Here is a 6887-nt window from a genome sequence, read left to right as displayed (position 1 = left end):
TTCAATATAAATTCAATACGGTGTAACATTGAAGTGTCTTATTGTGTCTCTTAGCGTCCTGACCAAATCAAGTTGATGTAGATGTCCAGATGGAGCGCACAAACAATGTGACCAACGGCTTTGTCCATTCTTTTGTTCTCCACTTTTGTTTGCGCTGGTAGCGCTGACCAGGCTCTGTTCCCACGATTCTTATTCTTTTATTTCTTTACATTTGTCTTGAAGCATGAAAATTTCAATATAAATTCAATACGGTGTAACATTGAAGTGTCTTACCGTGGGTCTAAGTGTTCTATTAAATCAGGTTGATGTAAATGTCCAGATGGAGCGCACAAACAATGTGACCAACGGCTTTGTCTATTCTTTTGTTCTCCACTTTTGTTTGCGCGGGTAGCGCTGACCAGGTTCTGTTCCCACGATTCTTATTCTTTTATTTCTTTACATTTGTCTTGAAGCTTTGTTGATTTAATTAGCCAGTCTTTTGAAACCTAGTGAAAAAGACGTGTCGTAAAAAAATACAATTCTTTGTGGCACTGATCAGTTTCTGTTCCCACGATTTTTAATGTTTCATTTTACACAAATGTGCTTTAAATGAGGAGGCGTGGGATGTATGGCTGAGTGGTATAATGACTTAATCTTTGCTAAGTCATATTATCAAAAATTATTCTCTATATGGCACAAACCGCCATAAGTCTCACCCAGATGTACAATATATATATTTATATATTAGATGAAATGAGGGTTTAAAGCAGTGATTCCCAAAGTGGTCTATATAGACCCCCAGGGGTCTACGAAGACTTTCAAGGGGTCTACGAAAGTGAAAAAACAAATTGGGGGTCCATGAGATGTCCAAGGGGGTCTATGATAATAGATTTCAAATAAGCAGGTCGTGACTTTAATTTTTACATCCCATTAATTTAATGTAATTCTTCACACTATATATAATTTGTTACTTAGTTAATCATTTAAATATTTATCCTGCTATTGAAACGAAAAATTGTTGTATTTAATTTCAATACTTATTAAAATAACTTAATTTTGTCTTCATGTAAATAATGTTTAACAAAAAGAAATGTAGACTGTCTAGCGTTGATTATATAAAATTGTTTATTCTTTCCTTGTCAACCAAGCAGTTACCGATTGCCTTTTTTATGACGATATGAAACTAATTACGCTTGAGGATCATCTGCGACAATATCACCCAGATAAAAAGATATAGATTTGAAAAACTTTTGAACATTCAAAGATAAAGTTCAGAATAGACCCACAAAATCTCTATTCAACATCATGTAGAAAAGATGGTGGTTTATGAGTCTTACAATATCTGTTCACTTATAGCAAAATAAAGGTGTGGTGGTAGTGGTTAAGCGCTTGGCTTCCGTAATTGGGGTCCTGGGTTCGAATCTCTGTGAATTTTGAATTTCAGGATTTTCAGGGCTCCCCAGAGTCCACCCATCTCGAATGGGTACCTGAATTATGTTAGTAAAAGTAAAGGTGGTTGGTCGTTGTTCTGCCCACTTGACACCCTGCTCGTTAACCGTTGGCCAAAGAAACAGATGACCATAACATCATCACTATGTCTGAAAGGGGAAATTTACTTATTTATGGCAAATTGCGGAAAACACCTTAGGTAAAACATTGATTTTTACCAGCCGTTGTAGTTTTAAAACCTGTTTTACACAAACCCACATCTGATATTATTAAAATAATTTCTTTAAGCAACAATACAGTTCAAGGTTGCTTCGGTGGCATGAGTTATAAAATTAAAAGCTTCATATGTAATTCTTTGCAAACGACATATATAAGTTTGGGCTCAGCAGCGTCACAGGTTCTGACAGGATGTAGTGGTGTGTGCTGCAAACTGCATTATGGTCGCCGGCTCCTTATTTTTCCTCAAGTTAACCCACAAAAACGTTCCCATGTTTGAGTTGCAAGAAGGGGAGAGTTTTGAATTCAGTTTTACTTCTGCTAGGTGGGTAGCCAAGACTAATGAGCGCTTCCTGCTCGAATCTTACTGGTTGAGGCGACAGTCACTCGCCTTCGCTCTTTCTCCCAATAGTGATAACATCTTCGCAGACTCAATATTCGAGCAACACGTGAAACATCAAGATAGACACGAGAAACTGCTCTTTGCGAAAACTCTTACGATGATACTTAAGGCCATTGTGTTTGGAGATTCCAGCAATAGGCCTACATATTGCTATTTTAATTGGTTTTGAATTTTATCAATAAAAAAGAGAGATCGCTAAAATCTCTAATATGTAGCTTTAAATTACTTTTTCACTTTTCAACTCTCTACAGATAGAAATTAGGAGGCGTTTTGGCTGAGCGGTAAAGTGTTTGGCTTCTGAACCGGGGGTCCCGAGTTTGAATTCTGTTGAAAACTTGGATTTTTAATTTCGGGATCTTTTTTGGCGCCTCTGAGGCCACCCAGCTCTAATGGGTACCTGACATTAGTTGGGGAAAGTAAAGGCTGTTGGTCGTTGTGCTGGCCACATGACACCCTCGATAATCGTATGCCACAGAAACAGATGACCTTTACATCATCTGCCCTATAGACCACAAGGTCTGAGAGGGGAACTTTACTTTACTTTTTGTACAGATAGAAATTAGTTTTAAAAATGTTGAATTTGCAAAAATTTGAAAGTTAAGCAGGGGGTCTACCGATAACCAGAAAACATGTCAAGGGGTCTACGAGACAAAAAAGTTTGGGAACCACTGGTTTAAATTCAAAGCTTAAACAGCACAATTAAACAATGAAAAAAAATTTAATTGGGGATGAAATGACCAGGGGCTTAAGTGACCGGGGATAAAGTGACCGGAGATGAAGTGACCGGGGATGAAATGAGCGGTCACCATTTGCTTAATGTCGAGTGGTCAAACAAGAAACTAACTGGAATGGTTAGTCAAGCATGTTTGTTGATCTATCTTTACAATTAAATAGTTACACACTCCCTGCCCAAAAAGTAAATAGACTGTGTGTCCGACTGATTTTAACAACCTTGTTAGATAGACGTACACATGTAGGTAGCACTGTAGAGTGTAGTCAATAATGACAAGACCACCTGACTTTTTTTTCCTTCTGAGTTTAACAGTTATGGAATAGTGTTGGTTTTATGTTGAATGGTTAGACAAGAAAATAACATTTTGGTATGGTTAGTCAAGCATGTACTTTACACTAAAATAGTTACACTGGTTAAATGTTTCATAAAACTCCAACAAATTCGTTTCTTTTTATTTGGTTACTAGATCTAAATGTGAAATTCCAAACTAATTTTCTTTAATGACATTTTAAACTTTACCGGTATAAGTAAAATTTTCCGTTACATAATAAGTTAATATAATTTTTCTAAAGATTTTAATTCAAGGAAAAAAATACAAGCAAATATATTTATTTAGACATCTTTATTTTTCGAATTTTATCTTGCAATAACGTTTAATGTGAGAAACATCTTTTCTTATTACTGATTTTATTATCAATTATCAATAAATAATTTCTACAATGTTAAAAGAATTTGATCGAACCGTAGGCATACAGCCGGATGATTAGCACGGTCTAGGTCAGCCCGCCCCCCCCCCCCCCCCCCCCCAAAAAAAAAATTACAAAGAGATTGTATAGGTTAATTGTTTTTTCGTTTAGTTTAACTATATTTTGAAATATTTTTTTCATAAAAATACAGCAATTCTTAAACAATACACAATTGTAAGGGAGATAATGTTACAATATATCAATAAAGAACGGTATTTTTTGTGTATTTTCAGTATCACTATGCCAAATATATTTATCAAATGTACAAGAAATGTTCACAACAAATATAAATATTAGTTATATTTTTGTCAACTAGCTGCTAAAATTAAAAGAAATCACTCATGTTTGTTTATAAAGGCTAAGAATGCACTTAGCATGTAAATATTACGCACATTTTTTAAAACGGACTTTTTGTGCAGCGAATTTCGTGCAGTAGCGTGACGGTTACAGCTAGTCACAATACCAAACTAGTTCCCTCAAAATTTTCAAATATTCAGATTTAATTTTTGTGCGTTTTATCTGTTCGTTTGTCTGTTCTTCACATTTAGAAGCAACAGCAATAAAAGATATTGAAAATCTATTTTAATCTTCTATGTTCCTTCCGAAACATTGCATTAGTTTTAAGTTGGAATCGTGGTCGAAAGACTACGTACGCTTGAACTTGGCTTGGCTACCTATGAAGGGGGCTCGAGGTTCGACACCCGACTCGAGCAGAGTTGTGTTGCCTAAAGGCTGCACGGAAAACCTTCTCCAGGATACCCCCCCCCCGGTCCACAAATGAGATTGGACCATAACGCTCTGAGCATGCTATAAGCATGAAAGTATCGCTCTATAAAAGCAATAATTATTATAATTATTATCTGTAATAAGTTGTAATGAATGTTTTTGTGAAAAACAAATCAATGTCAACGAATGTTTTCTTGCTCTTTAAACTTATATTACATTTCCGTCCTTAAACGTCGTTCCGGTTATTTAAAAATGTAAATGGCATATAAATGCAAAGAAAATCTCTATTCAGACTTATGTTTAATTAACTATTAAATTGTTCCGATATTGTTTTATAAAAATAAATTATGTCAGATGTTGTTGTTTTTTTATTGCATAATTGACTTACATTACACTTATATTCTTGGACAAGTGGTCTCTTAATTATCAATATCAAATAGTTCCGTATTTTAAACTTAAAACAATTTTATTTCAAATGCCTTTTTTTTTCTCAAAAATATCGACAATAGGTTTTTCAGAATTTTAAAATAAGAAAGTAATTTACTAGAAACGATTACTGAAAATCACTTCTTAGACTATATTACATTTAATTTTCTTGCTGAAACATAACAAAAGTTTGTTTTTTTTTATCAGTAAAGAAGGTTCCGGATTTTGTTTTGAAAAAGAAATCGACCTACATTATTTTAATTTTTTACAAATCGTCGTCAAATTTGTTCCGAATTTTATATGAAAAATCTACTAACGATAGTGTTTCTGTAGCTGGAGAAACTATTGAAATTGTGCAAACCTTTAAATACCTTGGTACTATCCTAGACAATAAACTAAATTTTACTGCAAATACTGATTATATCAGCAAAAAAGGGCAGCAAAGATTACGATTACTAAGAAAACTGTCCTCGTTTAATGTTAGCGAAAAGGCCTTGGCTATGTTTTATCACGCTCACATCTGCAATATTTTAAGTTTCAATATCACTGCCTGGTATGGCAATCTGAGCATTAAAAATAAAAATAAACTTCATAGAATCCTAAATGCTGCTGGCAAAATCATTGGCAAAAAAACAAACCCCATTTGGGCAGTTGTTTGAGACAAACATCTATAAAAAAAGCTAACAAGATCCTCGAAATAAAGAATCACTCTTTGTGTCAGGATTTTGTGATTTTACCATCACAAAAGAGATACAAGACATCGATAGCAAAGACAAACAGATATAAACACTCTTTTGTTCCCCTGGCAATCAAATCATTAAATAAGAACAATCTGGTATAAACTTTGTCACATGTAAATTATGAGTGAGTCTGGTGTGAATGTACATTTTGGTTTCTTATAGTTATAATGTTTTTTGTTTGGTGTAATGCACTAATTGTAAGACAAATTTCCTTACGGATAATAAAGATTATTATTATTATTATTATTTAACTAATTACTGTTTAAAATCCCTCTGCTAATAAATAAAACAAATACTTTTCTTCTCATTTACAAAAATAGGTTGTTCCGGATTTTTAAAATGATAAACATTTTTACTCTATTTATGTCAAATCGCACTTCTTTCTTACACTACATTTAATTTTCTAGCTAAAAAGTTACAAAATCTAATTATCGTTAATATTAAGTTCCGATTTAGAGGAAAACAACTTCCTAACACCAAAGGGACCTCATTCACCCATTGTAAACCCAACAACATTTAGCCACGTGATAATATTGATAAAACAATAAAAAAAAACGTATTACGTGACAGCCTTTATGGATTGTGTAATTTGTATACAAGAGATAAGGAATCTTTGCCTTTTCTGTTTACGATTGGCGAATGAGGTCCAGTGTGGTATAAAAATCTCTCCACATGGCTATGGTATGTATAATTTTCATACGAAATCATCCCAAAAATTTAATTAACGGTATTAGACTTATCTGGAATTCTCATTTCTTATCTTATCTTATGTAATACAGACGTTACTTAAAAAAAGAAGATGATTACGTCCTGCGCGTCATGCATATTAACCAATGACTTATACTGCGCTAAGTCACTGATTTCCCTGGCTAGCTCAGGCAACCCATTCTTACTATATATATAAACATTGCCATTGAAATGAAACTTTACATTATAAATGCGCTTGACATAAAGAGCAGCAATGGCTGGCACATTTTTTTCATTGTGTCTCGGCCTTTGAGTGGGTTGGCTAACATGTTAAGATGCTTTAGTCCTTGACGATGTCACGCTGTCTGTATAGCTGTGCAGGTATATATCCAGAGGTAGAGATGAACAACTCCCACCCCCTTTGTCCATCATATTGAATTCACTGATAGACAGGTGATCACTTCAAGCCACGCCTGACACCATTAGGCTTACTACCTTGCCCAATTTGTTACAATTACAGAAAACACGTCAAAATCAGTAGGCCTAGTAATTATTTGCATAATAAAATAAAACAAAGATGTGCGTTTGTGTGTGTATTTTTACCTTGTATTAAAGCCTTTAGAAAGAAAGCTAAAAAGCTAATTTCATTGTTTAATTCATTGACTAATTATAGGAAAACCTTTAAAATCAGATATAAGAAATTGATCAAACCTCCCCACCCACACACACGTCCGCAAAGGGAAATGGGCCAGAGCATGAAAGATGTACTATACACAAGTGTT

This window comes from Biomphalaria glabrata, chromosome 9, assembly GCF_947242115.1.
Source record: "Biomphalaria glabrata chromosome 9, xgBioGlab47.1, whole genome shotgun sequence".
In the NCBI taxonomy this organism is placed as follows: domain Eukaryota; kingdom Metazoa; phylum Mollusca; class Gastropoda; family Planorbidae; genus Biomphalaria; species Biomphalaria glabrata.
The sequence above is the reverse complement of the archived record's forward strand: the minus strand, read 5'-3'. Positions refer to the sequence as shown.